Source organism: Pipistrellus kuhlii, unplaced genomic scaffold (assembly GCF_014108245.1).
Source record: "Pipistrellus kuhlii isolate mPipKuh1 unplaced genomic scaffold, mPipKuh1.p scaffold_m20_p_2, whole genome shotgun sequence".
NCBI classification, from domain to species: domain Eukaryota; kingdom Metazoa; phylum Chordata; class Mammalia; order Chiroptera; family Vespertilionidae; genus Pipistrellus; species Pipistrellus kuhlii.
In genome coordinates, this window is record NW_023425515.1 from 101653078 (window position 1) to 101675368 (window position 22291).

Below are 22291 nucleotides of genomic sequence, written 5' to 3' on the forward strand. Positions count from 1 at the left end.
TTTAATATGGAATGCTTCATTAATTTGTGTGTCATCCTTGCTTAGGGGCCATGCTAATCTCTGTATTGTTCCAATTTTAATATTGGAATGAGCACTCCTTTGTCAAATATTAATTGAGCATAATGGCTTGGGTTGATTTCTGGGTTCTCTGTTCTGCTCCATCTATCTATATGCCTGTACTTGTGCCAGTACCAGGCCGTTTTGATTATGATGGCTTTGTAGTATAACTTGAAATCTGGTATTGTGATTCCTCCAATTTTGTTTTCCTTCCTCCAGATTGCTACAGCTATTCAGGGTCTTTTTTATTCCATATTAATCTTTTGAGTATTTATTCTAGCTCCGTGAAATATGCCCTTGGTATTTTACCATAAAAAGCATTGAATTTGTAGATTGCCTTGGGTAGTATGGACATTTTAATAATATTGATTCTACCAATCCATGAACACTGTATAGTCTTTCACTTGTTTATATTTTCTTCTATCTTATTTTTAAACATCCTACAGCTTTCTGAGGACAGATCTTTTAGCTCCTTGGTTAAGTTTATTCCTAAGTATCTTGTTACAGTGGTAAATGGGACTGTTTTCTTAGTTTCTCATTCTGAGAATTCAATATTGGTGTATAAAAAAAAGCCATCAATTTTTAGGTGTTGATTTTGCATACTGCTACATTGCCAAATTTATTTATTAAACCAAGTAGTTGTGTGTGTGTGTGTGTGTGTGTGTGTATGTGTGTGTGTGTAGACTTTAGGTTTTCTATGTACAATAGCATGTCACCTGCAAATAATGACAGTTTTACTTCCACCTTTCCAATTTGGATGCCTTTATTTCTTCTTCCTGTCTGATTGCTGTGGCTAGGATTTCCAATACTATGCTGAATTGTCCACTGTACAGTGGTGAAAGTGGACATCTCTGTCTTGTTCCTGTTCTTAGGAGAAATGATTTTAGTTTTTGTTCATTGAGGATGATGTTTGCTGTAGGTTTTTCATACATGGCCTTTATCATGTTGAGATATGCTCTCTCTATTCCCACTTTGCTGAATGTTATTATAAAAAAATGAGAGTTGGAATTTGTTGAATACTTTTTCTGTATCTATTGATATAATCATGTGACCTTTGTCTTTCAATTTGTTTATGTTATGTACCATGTTTATTAATTTGTGAATATTGTATCAGCCTTGCATCCTTGGAATACAATCAACCTTGATCATAGTGTATTATCTTCTGGATATATTCCTGGATGTGATTTGTTAATATTTTGTTGAGGATTTTAGCTTCTATGTTCATTAGGTATATTGGCCTGTAATTTTTTTCTTTGTAATATCTTTATCTGGTTTTGGAATTATGATAATGCTGGACTCATAACAAGACCTTGGAAGTGTTCCTTTCTCTTGGAATTTTTTGAGATACTTTGAGGACTAATAGTGTTAGTTCTTTTTTGAATGTTTGGTAAAACTCCCCTGTGAAGCTGTCTGAACCTGCACTTTTGTTTACTGGGAGCTTTTTGATTACTGCTTCTGTTTCATCAGTTGTTATTGGCCTATTCTGGTTTTCTGATTCCTCCTGATTCATTTTTGGAGATTGTGTTTTTCTAGGAATTTGTCTATTTCATCCATATTAGTTGTTTACAATATTTTCTTACAATCCTTTGTGTTTCTGTGGTGTCAGTGGCTACTTCTCCACTTTCATTTCTGATTTTATTTATTTGGGTCCTCTATGTTTGTTTCTTGATGAGTCTGGCTAATGATTCATTAATCTTCTTTATCCTTTCAAACCAGCTCTTGGTTTCATTGACTTTTTTTTCTTCTTCTTTTTTTTTTTTTTTTTTTTTTTGGTATTTTTTGTTAAGTCTCTATGCTATTTATTTCTGCTCTAATCTTTATTATTTCCTTCATTCTGCATACTCTGGGTTTTCTTGTTGTTCTCTTTCTAGTTCTTTAAGTTGTAGGGTAAAATAGTTTATTGTTGGTTTTTCTTGTTTTTGTTGTTCTTGTTTGTTTGTTTGTTTGTTTGTTTTTTGAGGTAGGCTTGTAGTGCTATGAACTTCCCTCTCAGGACTGCTTTTTCATGTCCCAGTGATTTGAGGTTGTTATTTGTTCATTTTCATTTGTTCCCAGGAAGTTTTATTTTTTTTCTTTACTTTGTTGGTAACCCATTCATTGATTAATAACATGTTATTTAGCCTCCATGTGTTTTAATGTTTTGGGTGTTTTTACTCTAGTTGACTTCTAATTTCATTCCACTGTGATCTAAGAAGATGCTTGGTATGATTTCAATCTCCTTGAACTTGAAGAGACTTGTTTTGTGTACTAACATGTGGTCTATCTTTGTGAATGATCTATGTGCATATGAGAAGAATGTATATTCTGGAGCTTTGAAATGAAATGTTCTATAAATGTCAATTAAATCTATCTGATCCAGTGTTGCCTGTAGGGTCACTGCTTCCTTGTTAAGTTTTTGTCTGGAAGATCTGTCCAGTTAAGTTAGTGAGGTGTTAAAGTCCCCAGAATTTTTTTAAATATATTTATGTGGGTTCATATATGTTTATCAGGATTATATCTCTTGTTGGATTGATCCCTTTAGTATTATGTAGTGACCTTTGTTGTCTTGTGACAGCCTTCATTTTGAATTCTATTTTGTCAGATATGAGTATTACTACTCCAGATTTTTTTCTTTTCCATTTGCATGAGAAAAAATTTTCCCACTCTTTCACTCTCATTCTGTGTGTGTCTTTTGTTCTGAGACGGGTTTCATGTAGGCAGCATATAGTTGGGTCATGGTTTTGTATCCATTCAGCTACCCTATGCCTTTTGATTGGAGCATTTCATCCATTTACATTTAGGATTATTATTGATAGGTACTTATTTATTGCCATTTTAATTCTCTATGCCTATATTTCTCTCTCTGTTTCTTCTTCTCATTACAGCAGTCTCTTTAGCATTTCTTGTAATGCTGGCTTGGTGCCTATATACTCCTTTAGGATTTTATTTTATTTTTTTTGTCTGGGAAGCTCTTTATTTGACTGTCTATTTTGAATGACAGCCTTGCTGGATATAAGAATCTTGGTTTTAGATCATTGCTTTCCATTACCTTGTATTAGATAGATAGATCCTCTACACCTCTCAATCTCTAGTGCAGGACAGTGTCAAACACTGTTTCTGACTACTTAGATCGAGTAAAGAATCAAATGCTCCAGAGACTGCCTCTGCCTGCAGACTGATGGGATTCCGACTTGCATTGCCCCCAGGTAATTGTCCTCAGGTGTGGGGAGAGTTGTTTTTTTTTTCAATAGATTGGAGCAGTTGCTTCTGCCTGGAGGGTAATTGTTACTCTTAAGTGGGCTCAGGGAAAAGTGTTTTCCAATAGGGTGGGTCAACTGTCTTCACCCCAGACAAGGCAAATGTCTGTTTAGAAAGATGTCCTCCACTTGGTGAGGGAATGGATCAGCACAAGAAGCTAGGGGTGTCTGTCTGCCTTCTGAGCTCCAGTCCCTGAATTCACAATCCTGGACATTGCTTACACAAATCCAGCCCACTCTGCCCTCTCTCTGCCATAGCACAAGGTGGATGGCTCCACAGGCAGTTTTGAGCATTATCACTTTAAGAGGGTGCCTGAATTTCCAGTTGCTGGTCCCTGGAAGTCAGCAACCCATTGCTTTTCATAGCCAGATGTTATGTGGATACCTTTTTAAGTTCCAATGCTCTCTCCTTGGTTGCCAAGCTTGGGGATTAGGCCCCGAGTGTTCTCACTGGCAACCCCCAAAAGGTGAACTAACTCTCTGGAAATTCAGTTGCTGTCTATGGGAGCCTGGCCAGCCCTCTCATGCCTCCACCCCTCCTATCCATCTCTATGTAGTCTCCACATTCAGTCCTCTGGTATGAGGGCTCTCTCCTATGAGTCTTCTGTTGATCATTCAGGAAGTTTTTCTGTATTTTAGTTGTAATTCCAGTTTGGTTCTGGGAGCATGTCCATGAAGCAATCCCTTACTCTACTGCCACTTTTTTCTCTCTCAGATTTTCACAAGAGTTTATTTTAACTAAACTGAGGACAGTACAGGGAAGTAAGATCTTAAATGCTTAGGAGAATAACAGTTTTTGCAGTTTCTTTTATACATTTGAAATGAAGGAGGGGCCATAAGGAATATTACATGAAGATTGAATTACAGGATATTTAATAAGTTTATGTGCTCTCCTGAGGGAAGTTTGACTTATTTCAAAAGTGTATTAACCTAGATATACAGAAACAATAGACAGTACTTAAGTCAAGATAAACTTTTTACTAAAGAAGTTATATGCCTGAGGCATGACTACACACCATAACCTTCCCAGTTAAGTATTTATGATCAGATCACTCTGGGAGTTAGTTTTGAGAGAACCCCCTTTTGTACATGTAAGGTTCTCAACTGACCATGTACATGTGTCAACAAATCACTGTGTGCCTGTTTTGATTAATTTTCAAGGATCTGGCAAAGCTCAAGACCATGGGTTTTGTGACCATCTATTATTTTGTTAAGTTTTATGTTGTACACAATTAGCAAATAAAATTCTGTGGAGGATTTCACTGTGTGAGAAATTCTTACCTGTCTGAATTCAAATAATAGACTTGGAAAAAGAAGAATGGCAAAAACAAGACTTTTAATATGTTCTTGCAAGAGCAAGCGTCCATCTGGTTCAACAGGCAACATGGAGTAGTGATCACAGGCTATTTATCACTTAGGTGGGAAGAGTCCCTACTCTGGTTCCTCATTGGCTGAGTACTATGGGATTAACAGTTTCCTCATATGTCGCCTAAATCATATTGTCTCCTATTGGTTATTTAAAACAATGGGCTCAGGAGGAGATCTAAGATGGTGGCATAGGTAAACATCTAAACTGCTGCCTTGTACAACAATTTCAAAACTACAACTAAAAGACAAGACGTTTATCACTCAGAACTATGGGAAAGCTGGCTGAGTGGAAGTTCTACAACTAGAAGAAAAGAGAAAAGAGCATTCAGTGCACAAGTGCTGAAAAGCTGAGGTATGGAGGTGCACATAATCCAGGCTGGCTGCGGATCCCAGCTGGTGGCGGGCATTGCTTTCTTCAACCCAAAGGAAGACAAGCTCCCAATTTCTCTGAAATCCAGTTTCTGAGGAGAGGCTGAGGACTCAAGCTCCTATGAGGAGAAGATGAACTGTCTGCCATCAGGTCGAAAAGTGAGAGTGGCTTGCTTGCAGAGCTGTGCACAGGAATTATTGCTTGCTGTGCTGGGGCATGGGGCATGGGGCATAGGGATATGGTCAGAAGTGCGGGAATGGCTGGTTGGCAGCCATCGCTGTTTGCCACACCCTAACCTGGTGATGCCCTGAGATCCCGCCTTGCACAACCAACAAGCCCACCCAAGCTCCAAGCAGTGGCTTTTGCATATGAATGGCCTTCCCTATTGCAGCTTAACCTTGCAAACTTACAACTCAGTTCAGACAGCTCCAAAGCCACTAAGCCCCAAGCAGGGAGAAGAGGACTGTGGTTCTCACTGTAACTCCTGCAGGGTGGCCTCAGACAGTAGCTGAATTGCATCCAGAAGCCAGTGCACTTAGTGGTCAGTGTGAGATATCAAATTTCAACTCCTCATATCCATCAGTGACACATTCGGGAGGCAGACTCAGTGAGCACCAAAGCCCCATTGAAACAAGGCCTGCACCATAAGCGAGTCTCCAGAGCAGCAGTTATTCCATATAGACACAGCAGGTCCTCACAGCCAATTGGCCTGTGTACAAACAGCAATCAAGGCTTAACTAAACCAAGACTTTGCACTCAGCCCACAAAGGGGTGTACCAAGAGTGTCTACCTCAGGTGATTGGGGAGCTGAGCTACTGGCCCCTATAGGTGACCTACCACACAAAGTCACTCCATCAACACAGGGAAGCAGCCAAAATGTGAAGACACAGAAACATGTCATGAATGAAAGAAATAGAGGAAAGCAAACTACTGGACGACACAGAGTTCAAAACCACATTTATAAGGTTCCTCAAGAATCTTCTAAAAACAACTGAGAAACTTGAAGAGACCTTCAAGGATCTTAATGAGAATGAAAAAAAAAAAAAAAAAAGGAAAAGGACCAATCAAAAATAAAGCATACACTGTCTGAAATAAAGAATATACAGAAACTCAACTGTAGATCAATGTACCCCAAGAATCAAACCAAAGATCTGAAATATGAGGAAACAAAAAACACCCAACCAGAAAAACAAAAACAAAAAAAGGAATCCAAAAATATGAAGATAGTGCAAGAGCCTCTGGGACAACTTTAAATGTACCAACATCCAGATTTTTGGGGTGCCAGAAGAAGAGAGAGCAAAATATTGAAAATCTATTAGAATAAATAATGACAGAAAAATTTCCCTACCTAGTGAAAGAAATAGACTTACAAATTCAGGAAGTGCACAGAACCCCAAACAAGAGGAATCCAAAGAGGACCACACCAATACACATTATAATTAAAATGCCAAGGGAAAAAGACAAAGAGAGAATCTTAAAAGCAGGAAGAGAAAAACAGTTATCTACAAGGGAGTACCCATCAGCTGATATCTCAACAGAAACCATGCAGGCAAAAAGGGAGTGGCAAGAAATATTCAAAGTGATGAACAGCAAGAACCTACAACCAAGATTACTCTACCCAGCAAAGCTATCATTCAGAATTGAAGGTCAGATAAAGAGCTTCACAGACAAGAAAAAGCATCACCACCAAACCAGGATTATATGAAATGCTAAAGGGTATTCTTTAAGAAGAGGAAGAAGAAGAAAAAGGTAAAGATAAAAATTATGAACAACAAAACATCAAATACATACCTACCAATAAGTGAATCTAAAAATCAAGTGAATAAAAAATCTGAAGAACATAATGGACTGGTGAATATAATAGAATCAGGGACATATAAAATGAGTGGACTGATAATTCTCAGGGGAAAGGGGGTCTGAGGGGTGCAGGAAGAGTTTGGACAAAAATCTTACATCTATGGATGAAGACAGTTGTGGGGGGTAAAGGCCTGGGGTGGGGTGGGGAATCAGGTAGAGGCGAGCTATGGGGAGGGGGGGAAGAACACCTGTAATAATCAGAACAATAAAGATTTACTCATAAAATAAAAAATAATAAAACAATGGGCTCAGGCCTTTCCTAGTTGTCTCCATCTTCTTCCTTCCTCTTCCCCCCGTCCCCCAGTTGAGGTGGGTGCCATGAATGTTTCCACACAATTTTTTATTCTTATATCCTCTTCCCTCCTCCCTACATTCTGTTTGCCCTGGGGAAATTTAGTAACCATTTTCATTAAAAGTTGACTATGCTGAAAATGGATCACAGAGGACTATTTTCTACAACTGGATGCCTATCACATAATCATTTTCATCTGGTGAGTATTTACTGAAAGAAAAACAATACAATTCATAAGAGCTAAGAAAATGGAATCTGAAAGACCCATTGCTTCCCTGCTTTAGGCATAATTGGTCTAGGGCAGCAGGCACTCCCCTCCACTGGGTCCTTCTCCTCAGAGGCAAACAGCAGTAGCCAGTGAGGCTGACTGACAGGGCCCAGGCACCTAGTAGAACTCCTGTCTCTGCCACTTACCTGAAGATGATTTTAACCTTGGGCACTCCATATCACCTTTCTGAGCCTCAGATGCCATGTCTGTAAATGCTATTATAACAGGACCTTCCCTGTAGATTTGCTGTGTGGGTTTAATTAGTTCCTCTGTTGAAAACCCCCAGCATGTGAGAGGGGGTGGGGATGGAGATGGAGGACCTGGAGAGCATGACCCACCTGCCAAGTTCCAGCTACCAGTTGGGAACAAAGCCTGGTGGGGACAATTCTTGTTTTCTAGAGACTCAAAGAAATCCAGCTTTTGATGGTAAAACATTCCACTTTAGAAATAGTGATAGTAAAATGCAAGTTTAAAAAATATAAAGAAAACAGCCCTAGCCGATGTGGCTCAGTTGGTTGGAATGTCATGCCATAGACCAAGAGGTAGTGGATTCAGGCTCTGGTCAGGGCACATACCCAGTTTTCAGATGGATCCCTGGTCTGGGCATGTGCGGGAGGCAACTGATTAATGTTTATCTCTCTCTCTCCCCCTCCCTTCCTCTCTCTAAGATACATGTAACAACCTGCGAGGACATCTGGCCTCAGGCCACCAGTGTTCAATCTCTAAATTTCTTCATAAATGGTAAAATTCAGTACCTGTATACCCACATTCCCTTCTTATGTCCCTGGCAGACATTATCAAAGCTTCCAGCACTCTTTCCTACTCAAGCAGGACTCCGCCTCAAAATCCCTCGCAGTTTAGCAATCTAGGATGCCAGCCATCCAGCTAGTATTGGCAGAGGAGATGACCCCATCACCCCTAATCTACTCTAAAACCCTTATTTTAGAGATGGAAAGGGCTGGCTTTGTACTCCCAAATCAAAGATGTGAAGGTGTAAGCTTTTCTCTAGCAACTTGCCTGGGGTGGACACACATTGAGGAAGAGAGAGAGGGGTGTAAAAGATGCTGTGCATGCTAGAAGAGTTTCTTCCCCCTTCAAAGTTATAGGTTTCGGGCTAAAGCATCTTAAAATGCAGAAGAAGCAGGCAACCATTGCTGCCCCAGCTTCCTGCTCCTATCAGGGTCCCAGAGACAGTGGCAAGGAGATAATGTGGGGGGATGTGTTAAATGTAATCATTTCATTAAGTTTTCAGACACCATTTAAATGACATTTCCCACCTGTGTAAGGGAGGGGTATGTGAGCTCATTGTCTAAATAAACAGAAAATTATCAAGGCTGTTTCTTGGGCACCAGAGTTGGAGGCAGTTTTGTTTCTGCTGCCAAGCTGATGATTTTGTTTCCTAAGTGAGGAAAGTTGAATTCCTGTTATCACCTCCCAGGGCTGTTGCTATCCTTTGTCAGTGTCCCACTTGCCATGCATTTATTCTTCAAACATTTATGAGCTCAAGGTATGTGCTGGCAGGGTTGGGCAGAGAAGTGAGTGAAGTGGAGCTTCTCCATGGAGGGGCAAAGTGGAAGACAGAGAAGCACAAGGACCATCTAAAGGATGGAAGGGGCTCAAATCTGGGAAAAGGGACTGTGCTTGTTGGTGGGTTGGAGACAGCTCCAGGAAAGAGATGAGTCAGAACCAGGCCAGGAACAATGGGCATCTCAGGGGAAGGGCAGGTTTAAGCTTTAAGGTCAGAAACTTTTAACCTCATGTGGAGGCACTGAGGAAGAATGGGTAGTGGCCTGGGTTCAAATCCTTGCCACTTTGGAACAAGTTATGGCACATTGTGCTGGGTGTAAAGAGCTCCTGGTCCCCAAGCTAAGAGGGTGATGGGAGGTCCTGATGTTGGATACCTCAGATCACCTCAGGCTTCCCATCTCTCCACCCTTATAACATTCCCCAGGGCATGGGTGGGAGGTGGAGATATTCTGAATAAAGGATAGCCAAAGAGTCAGCAAAGTTGATTCTTCTCATCTAATTGGACTCTTCTAGGTTTATTACATTTTGAATTACAAAATGGATAAAACCCATCTAATATAATTTCAGGTTCTGAGTGGGTTATTTAATTTAATAATTAAAAACCTACTTGACCAAATCATTTCATAAAATATTTTAATTAGTTGATCCTCAGAATATTTTATCTTGCCAAATGTTTAATATGTTTTCTTTTCTACTAGAGGCCCAGTGCATGAAAATTTATGCACTGGAGGGGGAGTCCCTCAGCCTGGCCTGCCCGCTCTCAGAGTCTGGGAGCCCTCAGGGGTGGGAGGTGACCTGGCGATCAGGGGAAGGTGACACTCCCATCACACCTTTGCTGCTGCCACTGCTGCCTCAGCTGGCCCTGGTTACCTGTGCCTCAAGCAGCTCTTGACAGCTGGGTAGCCTCCATCTGAGGCTTGCCTGTGCCTTGGGCTGGCCCTGGATAGCTGCGGGGGCTAGGGAGACTAGGAGATTCTGGAGGCAGGTGCAGAGCAGGCCTGGCCTTGCCACATGCCTGCCGCCCTGGCAGGGCTGAGAGGACTGGGCACTGCCATCTTGTGACTGTGGGTCATCTTTGAGGGTGAGACAGTCAATTAGCATATTTCCCCTTATTGGCTGTGGGTGCTGCCATTTTTGTGGCAGCAAGAGGGTCAATTAGCATATTCCTTCTTTATTAGATAGGATTAATATGAGTATACCTTTAAACATAGGGTGAAAACTTACAGATGTCAACTTAGAAAGGTTGTGAGGGGATACAGTCTTGCCAAAATTCTGTGAGGAAGCAACCAAAAAGTTGTAAACCTCTCCTTAGGTTAGGGGTGTCGAACTCAATCAGAGAAGGGGCCAAAATCTAAAATCCAGCCTAAATCGCGGGCCGAATGGTTTACTGAACAGTCATAAACTGTCATTGTGATGGAAACGCAGCGGAGTGCAGTGATGACAGCGCGGTGCGGGCCACATTGCAAGGCCTGGCGGGACGGATTTGGCCCGCGGGCCTTGTGTTTGACATATGTGCCTTAGGTAATGGGAGCCATGAATGGTGCCTGAGTGGGAGTGTGCTGTGTTTGGAGACAGACTAGAGTTGTTCTCCTAGTGCTAACTGTGTGTGTTAGTGGTAGCTGATAAAATGACTAGTTTTTGCAGGAGGAATGGACAATGTGTGTCTTCCCCTCTTCCCTGCCCCCTTATCCTTTAACCAGGCTCTCCCAAGTGCTGGAGGATAAGTCCAGCAGGTCACAATAAATGCAAGAAGTCCCCAAAGGTTGAATGGACTCCTTCAGTAGGGCTAAAAATCTACCTGCTGCTGGAACAGCTGAAGGCAATTAACCTAATCTGACGCTTCTTTATTGTTTACCAGGCCTTACCTTTGATATGTATATCTTCTTTGCTAAGGGGAAAAATGTGGGAATAAAAAGCCGTGGGTCCAAACATTCGGAGAGCCCATTTCACTAGAAAGTGGAGCTTCCCCTGGCTCTTCCATGCCTCCTAAATTTATATTTCTTATCTAGTCTCTTTATTCATTTATGTTGCAGCCCCTTCTCCAGATTCCTGAACCCTTAATATGGAAAGACCCTAGCACCCAGGCTTCTGCTTTTACATGTGCCAGGCTTTTCCCCTCCCCTTAGTGCCCCCCTTGGCCCTGATCAGATTCTACCAACACTGAGGAGCAGAAGGCCTGGAAAGGAGCAGACCAAAGGCCTGAGCCCTCAGGGAACATCTGCTCCCCTCGAGGGAATACCCTGTCCTTGGCAGCAGAAAGAGAAATGTAAGAGGCCACAGCTAAGCTGGGACAGCAGGGCACTCCTCTGCAAACTGCAGCCGAGCTTAGTCAATAGTGCACAGTGAGGTCTGAAGGATTCAACAAGCAGTTACTGTCTGCCCCTGCCTAACTGGTAACATCTGAGAGACTGGCAAGAGCAGGCCCATGCAGAGCACTCATCACCAGGAAATGTTCAGATGAAGGAGGGACTCCAAACACTATACCCCTGAATTATGCCTGTCTACCCATCAGGCAGTACTATACCCCTCTGGCCATCTCTTCACCCAACCTGCTATGCCTCATGGCCTCCTCCCACCACCAAGTCTATTCTGCCCTAAGGATGCTCCCTGTCAGCCCCTGGCCAATCTGTCCTTCTGTTTGTCTTCCTGCCAGGCTCCTCCAGGGGCAGATGTAATTTCTCTTTTTCCTCTTCTCTTTCTCATGCAGTACTCTACAGCCTTGCCACTCAAACTCTGGCCCTCAAATCAACAGCATGAGTTTAGAATGCAGATTCTCAGGCCCCACCCCAGACCACCTGGAACTGAGTCTGCATTTTAACAAGACCCTCAGGGGACTTGTATATACTTTTCTAATTACAGAGTAATCTGAGTTCATAGAAGTGAAAATATAGATAAGCAAGAAGGAAAGAAACATCACATGTAGTCTCCTGTTGATTGTTAACTCTGTTTTTAATTTGCTGTTCTTTTTTCCAACACACACACACACACACACACACACACACACACACACACACACACACAGATTTTTTTACAGAAATGTCAGCAAGCTGCAGAGATTTTGTAACCTACATTCTTCATGCTCATAACTATATCATGGGCATCTTGCTGTGTCAATGAGTATGGGTCTATATCCATTAGCCCTTCATTAATTTATTCACCCACTCAACAAATATTGAGTGTCAGGCACTATGCTAGGATCTATGATTTTACTAGGGAACAAACAGATCAATTCCTACACTTGTGGAGTTTACAGTCTATTTGGGGAAAAAGATAAACACTGGTAGTGGCACTGTCACAAATACAACAAGTTTCTTGAAGACCTATTTATTGGAGGATTTTACCTGGTCCAGGAGAGATGCCTGGGAAGTAATAATTGGTGGGGATTTGAAGAGTGATTGATAGTAAACCAACCAACGAGGGTGATAGATTCTCCCTTCCTTCAGTTGATGGACAGACATTCCTGAGCTCTGAACCATCAATCAGCACCTGCCAAATACCCTAAGCCCCCCCCCCCCCCATTCCTAAGTCCCTAGGTCCCTAATCACCAATCAGCGTGTGCTGAGTGCCCTAAGCCCCGCCCCCTATCCTTAAAGGTGCTTGTACACCCATGCTCGCTCTCTTCCACCCCTCTCCATGGAAGCAGCCGGCCAGGGATACCCTTCCCTCCAATAAAGCCTGTGTGTGTCCTGCCATCCCGATCTCCGGTCTACCTTCTCTATTTAATCTATCAGAGGGGAGGGAAGAGTGTCCTGGCAGCGGGAATAGTGTGTGCAAAGGCTCTAAAAGGGAAGGGGTGGAGGGGATGTGACTACTATGGCCTATGGGCAGAGAGCAGGGAGAAATGATGCAATGGACCAGCTGTCTGGCATAGATGCAGCATAAGTCACTAAACCAGTTCCCAGTGAATGGGCACTTAGCTTGTTTCCAATGTTTTAGTGTCAAAACAACACTGGAATGACAACTTTATAGACATAGGTATGTGCTTACCTCTTTGTGGTTCTTGGAAGTTATTGAGCCAAAATTCCCAACTGGATTTAATTTCCTGGAAACCTTTCCTTGAACCAGTCACCCTGACTCTGTGGCTGTCCCTGCTCTAGTCACACCAGTTGGCCACAGACAGCCCGGAATGGGGACTAAAATCCTGCTGAGGACAGGCAGAAGGAACAAAACAGCTGAGGTTTCCTGATATTGGAAACTGAGGTTCCCTTGCAATTCTGAGCTCGTCTCATCTTCTCAGCCCAGCCTGCATGGAGGCTATGGGGCCCTGGAAGGCCTCCAACCCATCCTTGCCTGCCCGATCTCTCAGTCCAATGTGGGGACAGCTGGGGTTAGGTCAGGATCAAAGTGGAAGCAGTCCTGAGGAAGCTTAGGGGAGGCCCCAGCCTGGGATAGATGAGGGAATAGTCAGGGAGGGCTGCCTGGAAGAGGGGACACTTGCTCAGAGACCTTGATGGACTAGTAAAAGGTTTCTCTGGTGGACAAGAGAAAGAAGGAAGGATTCCCAAGCAGAGGGAACAGCCTGTACAAAAGTGATCAGGGAGAGGGCAAGGAACTGTGTGTGCTGGGTGGGTGTTGGTGGTAGCAAGGAAGGGCATGGCTAAGGAGTGTGCTGAGGTTATATGTCTGGGCAGAGCTCCCAGTGGATCTGTTGTAAATATGTAAATGAGTGAAGTGAGGGATTGAACCCTGCCACTGTTTTCTACATGCAGGCTTTGGAAGCCTGAGTTCAAATCCTGACTCTATTTCTCATGAGCTATATGGCCAAGTTGCTAAACCTCTCTGTGCCTCAGTTTCTTTACATTGTTAATAATAGTGCCTCCATCGTTGGGCTGATTTGAGATTAAATAAGTTAATTAATGCAAAATACTAGGAAGAGTTCCTGGTATATAAAAGGCCAGCTGGAGGCCAAGGATGAGTTACCCACCACTCTAATCTTTGGATTCTCCAGCTGCAGTGTGGGCAAAATGAAACCTCTCTTGCAGGGGCACTTTTAGTTAGAAATTTAACAACATCCAACAAACATGCCTGAGTGCAGCCTCTGTTAGACAGACTCAGATTTTCTCATGGAGCTGACTTTGTAGTGGGAACATGAAAAAAAAATAGGAGTATTTCAGAGACATCTCCAAGTGCCATGAGCAACATAAAACACGATCATAGGAGAGACAATAATGGTGTAATGGGGACACTACTTCATTTTGATGGTCAGGAAAAATTTTACTGCAGTGGCAACATTTGAGTTGAGCATTTCAGTGTCAAGGAGTTAGCAAAGAGAGGGCCGGAGGAGTATTCCAAGCTGAGGAAACAGCACACACACAGGCCCTGAGGTGGGGGTGAAAGAGCAAGAGGGCATTGTACTGAAGTAGGGTTGGCAGAGATAGTAAATAAAAATTAAGGTATCCAATAGAACATTTTGATGGTTGCCAGATGGGAGGGGGGTTGGGAGGTTGGATGAAAAAGGAGAAGCAATTAAGAAGTACAAGTTAGGCCTAGCCAGTGTGACTCAGTAGCTGAGCATTGACCTATGAACCAGGAGGTCACAGTTCGATTCACAGTCAGGGCACATACCCTGATTGTGAGCTCGATCCTAGGTGTGGGACATTGCAGGAGGCAGCCGATTGACAATTGTCTCTCATCATTGATGTTTCTATCTCTCTCTTCCTCTACCTTCCTCTCTGAAATCAATATATATATATATATATATAATAGAAATTGATAGTTACAAAATGTCATGGGGATGCATAGGGATTATCTTACCTAATAATAGAGTAACATTAAATTGTTTTTCTATTATTAGGTAAATCAATCGTACCTTCGCTACACCCACAGCCAATCAGAATGAGCATTAACCCAACAAAGATGGAGGTTAATTTGCATACATGGTGGGGCAGGCTTGGCCATGGCCAGCTCCTGGGGGTTTGGGTCCATCTGGGCGAGGAAGGCCGGCACCAGACACAGCCCACAAAGTACCAGTCCATCGGGCCAGGGAAGGGGAGTGGGGTGGGCAGCACCAGATGCCACCTTAGGGGTCCGGGTCCATCGCAGGCCCTGTGAGGGGCAGTGGCCTGCTTAGCCACGCCTGCGGGGCCCTGGGAACATCAACTTGCTGCCCAGGGAGGTGGGGCTGGGCCCTGGGAACATCGCAGGCATGGGGTTGCTGAGACCCAGACCCGGCCTCTGGCCAGAATCACAGCTTTGCGGAGACCAAGGGCAGGGATCTGCCTCACTGCAGAGAAAGAGAGGTTCTGCAGTGGCCCCAAGACGTGGGTGGGCCGGACCAGGGATCAAGGGGCATGGAAGAAACCCCAGGGGGAGGGGCAAGGACCTGCAGCTCTGAGGCGCGGTTTGAGGGGTGGTGCCACCTCAGTGGAGGGGTGCCACACTGCCGGGTACTGGACTGACTGATGTGATTCAGAGAAGCTCCCAGTGCTAACTCGCCCAGGTGGCCTTCGCACTTCAGAGGCGGTTCAGAGGTGGCGACTCCTGCTCCCGCCTTGACCCAAAAGCAAGCCCCACGCCACCCTGCCCCACAGCAGAGCATGCCTAGGCAGTGAGTGCAAAGCCTTCCACCTGCTCCGGAGACTGGGGATGTAAGAAGGACCAGGGAGAATGTGGAGCGTCTGCAATGAAAAGGTGCTTGAGAAAGAGGCTCAGAAGCCTGACTGGAAGGTTTGTTCTGTTTGCCCAGCAGCTGCCCCTTAGGAAGGGCAGAGAGCATGGCTCTGAGGGCTTCCTGTGTGCTGAATCAAGTTCCACAGCCAACTGGAATTGGCCTAAGTTTCCTGGTCTATAAAATGGATGAAGCGTGTCCAATGCCTTCACTGAGCTTTAATGGCCAATTGAGAAAATGAGGGAAGAAGTGATAAAGAAAAGGAAGGACAAGCAACACAAAAGAAAGACTGGAAGGAACCTGTAAATCCATTGTCACTTAAATAGGGAATATAGTCAATGTGTTGTAATGATGGTATGGTGCCAGGTGGGTACTGGAAATATCGGGGAACACTTTGTAAAGTATATGATTGCAAACCACTATTCTATAACTAATATAATACCTGAAACCAATACAAAATAATATTGAATGTAAAGAAATGAAAATTGGAGTGAAATTTTTATAAATTTCAAAGTTTAAATAAAGGCTGTAAAGAAAGGAATGGGGAGAATAAAAAAAAGTGTTTTTCATTTTACCATTTCATTATCTTTTCAATACATGAAAAGACAGTTGTCTTTATATGGTGCTTTTATGCTTTTCTAAGTCATTATCTCATTTTAATTTCAGGGCAACATAAAGACAAGATAATTATTCCCTCCACTATTCAAAGAAAGGTGTCTAGTTCCAATGATCCAATTGTCAAGCCCTTATTATAAAGCAGGGTTAGTAAAATTTTCTGTGAAAGGTCATATCTATACTAATAAAAGTCTTGGGGGTGATCAGGCCAGCAGGGGAGGGTAGTTGGGGGCAATCAGGCCTGGCAGAGGAGCAGTTAGGGGGCAATCAGGCAGGGAGGTGAGCAGTTAGAAGCCAGTGGTCCCAGATTGTAAGAGGGATATCCGACTTTAGGTTCAGGCCCGATCCCTGAAGTTGGATATCCCCCAAGGGGTCCCATATTGGAGAGGGTGCAGGCTGGGCTGAGGGTCATCCTCCCTAGTGCACAAATTTCATGCACTGGGCCTCTAGTAATCAATAAAATTATAATAATAATGTACAGTGTCAGGTGGATACTAGACTTATTAGGGTGATCACTTCATAAGATATATAAATGTCTAACTGCTATGCTATACACCTGAAACTAATATGATATTGTATGTTAACAGTAATTAAAAAATATTATATGTTAATGTCTGTGTAGCAGTTAAGTTATTAATATAAGGAAGAAAGAAAAGGGAATTAAATAATTTTCATAAACTGGGAAGCAGGAACAAAGAACAGAATTTCCATCTAGCTTATTGGTACACAGACCCATTAATGTACTCTAAGTGGGCTGCCACCAGTTGGAAGAGGACAGGAAATCTCAAAAAAACTAAAAACCTGGTACTGGAAGTGGGGGAGGAAATTCCTCTGCTCAGAGCAGGAACAATGGGAGTCAGGGTGATAAAAATGAGGGGCAGGGCCTAGCGTGGAAGCAATAAAAAAGGTAACTGTCCCTAACTGGTTTGGCTCAGTGGATAGAGCATAGGCCTGTGGACTGAAGGGTCCCAGGTTTGATTCTGGTCAAGGGCATATACCTTGGTGCAGGAGGCAGCTGATCGATGTTTCTCTCTTTTCTAACTCTATTCTTCTCCCTTCCTCTCTTTAAAAAAAAAAAAAAAAAAAAAAGTTTTTCAAGCCACAAAGAGATGTATAAGTGAGCCAAGATTTTCAAAAATAGTTATTAAAGCACGCCTAATGTGCCATCACTGAGCTGGACACCGTCTCTGACCTCAAGTGCAGTAGGAAAGGCAATAAGCAAATGCAGACTGACAGGCACTGGTGGTGGAAACAGCTGAAGGAATCATGTTTATCATTATTCTACCTTGCAATGTCCCCAAAATTGAAATGTTTTAATAGTCAAAAGAAGATAAACTGAAGTCTAAACTTCAAGGGGCGTCTTCTTTGAGGCTATACATGTAAGGAGGTGGGAGAAAATGCCCATAAATTTGAAAAACTACGTACCCCTCATACATATCAAGTTGACGTTGACATCTTGAATTAATCACAAGTGAAAATAGTTGTAAAGGAGGTACTATTGACATTTTAAAATACAACTTTACCTCACTCTTTCCAATGAATTCAATGAAACATAAATGCCATAGTGATTTTACACCCACTACCATCTATTGAAAAGTAGATTCAACTGAGTATTATTAAGTAGTTGCAAATATTACACGATTCTTTTCTCCCATTGCAATTGTGTTTCCATTCCTCTTTTCCCTATAATTTTATCTTAATAAGCATTTAGTATTTAAAAGTATTTTATTGATTATGTTATCATAATCCTCTGCAACAACAACAAAAAAAACCCACATAAATTGAATGTTTTTACTTAAAAATTTTTTCCTTAAAAAATTTCCCTATTGTCATGAGGTCCTAAGCATTAAAAAACTTTCTTCTGGATAGAGGTTTTTTTTTAAGTATTTGTACACAATTAACAAATGAATATAAATATTTCCAAAATATCTGTTAAAGATTAAACATAAAAAGTAAAAAAAAAAAATCAATGAAATATATATATTTTAAAAAATGGTAACTCGCCAAAACCGGTTTGGCTCAGCGGTAGAGCATCAGTCTGTGAACTGAAAGGTGCCAGGTTCAATTCCAGTCAAGGGCATGTACGTTGGTTGCAAGCATATCCCCGGTAGGGGGTTGTGCAAGAGGCAGCTGGTTGATATTTCTCTCTCATCGATGTTTCTAGTTTTCTATCTCTCTCCCTTCCTCTCTGTAAAAAATCAATAAAATATATATTTTTTAAAATGGTAACTGGATTGGACAGAGGATATGAAGCCCCAGTAGAATTTACTGAGAGAAGGGCCCAATCCAAGTTAGAAAAATTAGGAATTTGGGTTGGATAATTTAAATGGTCCTTTGTCCTTTGCCTAAACCAAGATATATGGAGGATTAACAAAGGTTCAGTGCTTCTAGAGTCTGCCACAGCACCGTGTATTAATTCCCCTTAATTCACAGTAAAATCTTACTCTCCCATTTAAACTTCTGAGTGTGCATTTGGAATTCCTTCCTAACTTCACAAAAGGATCTATTTGCGCAAAACTGGCAATATTAACATAAAAACAATATACAGGGTGGGGCAAAAGAGATTTGCAATTGTGAGTATACAAAACACAGTTTATTCCTGTATTATTTATTAATCATTGTATTATTTTTCAGGCAAACAATTGTAAACCTACTTTTGCTCTAACCTGTATAAATAAGGCACCCAGTTAAATTTCTGAAATTAGAATTTCAGATTAATAGCAAATAATATTTTAGTATAAGTGTGTCCCAAATGTTGCATGGGACATAGTTATGCTATAAAGCTATTCATTGTTTATTCAATTTAAGTGGGTATCCTGTATTTTATTTCGTTTTTAAATGTTTTTATTGATTTCCTTTTTAGAGAGAGAGAAAGGCAGAGGAACAGAGAGAGGAACATCGACCAGTTACCATAGGCACCCCTGAACCTGCAACCTGGCCATGTGCTCTGACCAGGAATCAAGTCAGTGATCTTTGGGTGCATGGGATTGTCTGTGTGTGCAATAGGTCCTTTTGTGGTGAAGTGAGGAAGGAACTCTAAATGCACATGCAGAAGTTTAAACATGAAGGTAATATTTTATTGTGAATTTTGAAGAATTAGTACACACTGGCCAGGGTGGCATCATATATTTTATCTGGGAATCCTAAACTAGAGTGGGGATAGGGAGGGGAAAATTGAGGGAAATGAGTCAGCAACAGGGCAGAGGCTTGACAGGCGTTGGGAATGGTTGAATTTTATTCTAATGGTCATGGATAATAGGGACTAAGGCTGCCAGCCTCCAGCTAAATGGGTACATACTCTTTGTATAATTGGGAAACCTGTTAGGGACCCAAGAACAAGTCACCCACATTATGAAGAGCCCTTCAAAAGATGACTCATTCCAAGTAACAGATAAGAGAGCTGGGACTGTGGTATACTCCCAGCAGGAAAAAAAAAAAAAAAAAAAAAAAAAAAAATCCCTTGCAGTACTGAGAAGGGGAGGCAGATGGTGGTAGGATGTGAGTGATGTTAAAATTAGAACATGCATTTGGTGCCACATGACTCTAATTAGCTTCCTTGCAGACTTCTGGAAGGAAAGGTCTGGATCAGCTATGTAAATATTCATGAACTCAGAGAGGAACCCTGGGGAGTACAGGCCTGCTCACTCCCAAGAGAGGTATAGCTGAAGGTGTGGGTGCAAATCCTGGCTCTGCCACTAATGAGGTGAATTTCTGTACACTCAGGACTGTCCTGCATTCTCTGAACTCCAGTTTTCCCAATGTGTACAAGAGAAACCCAGTCCTGAGGGAGATGGATGAAAGAATGCAGTTCGGGACAGGTTACCAGGAGATGAGGGCCAAGGGGAGGTGGTAACTCTGAGCTGCCCCTTGGATAACCGGGCAACCAAAGGGTTTGGGCAGCCTGCCACTACTACAACCAATTAAGCAGAGACAGGGTTAAATCATAAATGAGCGTTTATTCCAATAATTCTGGCAGTATGGGAGAGCAGCAGGTCATTCACAAAAACCTGCTCTGCCACCTACCATAAACCAGCTGCTTATATTGGGTAGAAGGACAAAGATTTCATGCAAAAGGAGGAATTACAGGTATGGGAAAGTGGGCATGGAATAATTATTACAGCTTACAAGTCATGTGGTCTGGAGGAGGAGTGTCACAGAGGGTGGGCACCCCCAGACATCCTGGGACTAGATTACAAGTTATGGAGGCTAGGGGTTGTAAAGAACAGGTGCCTCTGTCCGGCGAGGCCCCGCCTCCACTGTAGCCGCGGAGTGCAGCCGCCGCACCAAGCTGTGCCCAAAGAAGGCTGCAGCGAGAATCCTGCCCAGTGACACCCAGTGCTGGGTTTGGCGTAATCTTCCCCAGAAGCGGGACTTCTTTAAAACGCCAGGGGACACAGGACAGATTGTTAAGAATCGCGGCTGTCCCGCCAAGGGTGGAACATCTGGACACCTTGGCACCTAATCCCCTTCACCCCCTTGCCTCTGAATACTAGGGAAGGACTGCCCAGTTGGGCATATCCGGGGAAATTGCAGGGGGAAATTGCCTTCCTGGAAACAAGGGATCGAAGCCAGAAAAGATCCTCTGGGAGCCAGTGCTCACTCTGCCAGCTAGAGCCATAGAGAAAGAAGGCCAGAGCAACCAAAAAGACTGGGAGGTCAAACCGGAAACACTGACACATAAGAGCTGAATTACAAACTGCCTTGTTTTTTTGTTTTTTGTTTTTTGTTGTTTTTTTTTACTTTTAATTAATCAAAAATAAATGGACACAAATAACTAAGATATAGCCTACTTAAAATTAAGGACTAACTTACAAAACTGAGGTGCAGTGGAATGCTGGGAACTGCAAGACTGTCTGTTCTGAGAATCAGGCATGCCAAATACAATAACAGAGGAAGTGAATGACCACTACTGGACATTTTTATGCTAATTTTACTATTCTTTATTTTATTTTCATTTTTTACATCTTTTATTTAATTTTCATTTTTTACATCTTTTACTTAAGAAATGATTTTTTTTTCTTTTTTCCTTACCTGAGTTTACCTTGTAAATTATTACATTTTTCAATCTATATCATCACTATTACTACTGCTATTTTGCAATTTTTGTGTCTTTTCTTTTTCCTCTCCAGTACCATTTTATTTTGTCTTTATTTTACATTGGGAGTAACCTTCATTCTATTTTAATCTCTACTATAGCATCATTCAACCCTATCTCAACTCAATCTTTACACCATCACTCTCTTACTAAACTCTACCCTTTTAGTCTCCTGATTATCCTATCCCTTTCTGGCTTTAGTTTTTCCTCTATTCTTTCTGTATACCCCCTGCTAAAGCTCTCACTATACTTATAGACCTGAGTTCCAACCCCTGATCCAAGTGTATAAATACCACTCTCTGCTGCTGGAAACCAATCAGTTTCACTGAAAATGAGATGTTGACAGGAAACCAGGAAGGCTGGTCAACAACCTTAATTGCTCTAACCTTTAGTTGAGATTATGTTAGCTGAAGCAGAATCTACCTTATTTGTCCTGTGTAAGTTTCTGTTATTTCCTGCCCAGGGGCTACATGTAAATTTCTGTTTATGTTGCTTAAGATGTTTTCCCCAAAGCCTCAATAAAAGGGGATGGCAGGGCCAGAACAGGAGTAGTTCTCCCACTAGAGTTGGACTACCGCCTGGCCCCCCATATCGCCAAATTGAATTTCTTCAAGTCTCTTCATTTGTGTGCGGCCCTTCTCCAGAAGCTGAACCTTGAATTGGAACTCTTTCTACGCGGGCCGTGAAAGAGAAGCCTATATCTGGCGCCTTCAACTCGGGACTTCTGGAGGAGAAGGTATTTTTCGCCTAGAGCGAAGGAGGAAAAATACACCGAGAAAAGGTGTGGAAGATTCACCAGAAAAAAGGTGAGGGGAATTCACCGCACTCAAAGCCCACGGCCAGCTGCAGCGTCGCGAACTGTAAGTAGGGTGGGAACGTCTTTTTACAGCCAGGCTAATGGGGAAGAATTAGGTTATAAATATAAAGTAAACTTTATTATAGATTTTTGGTTTGTAAACTTAAAGAATGTGGTTTCTTGTTCAAATTAAAATCTTAGTT

General features: G+C 42.4%; 1 pseudogene; it reads right to left on the reverse strand.

Moving 5' to 3' along the window:
- On the reverse strand, positions 1–97 carry LOC118725024 (annotated as a pseudogene).
- Between the last annotated feature and the right edge of the window lie 22194 nt (positions 98–22291).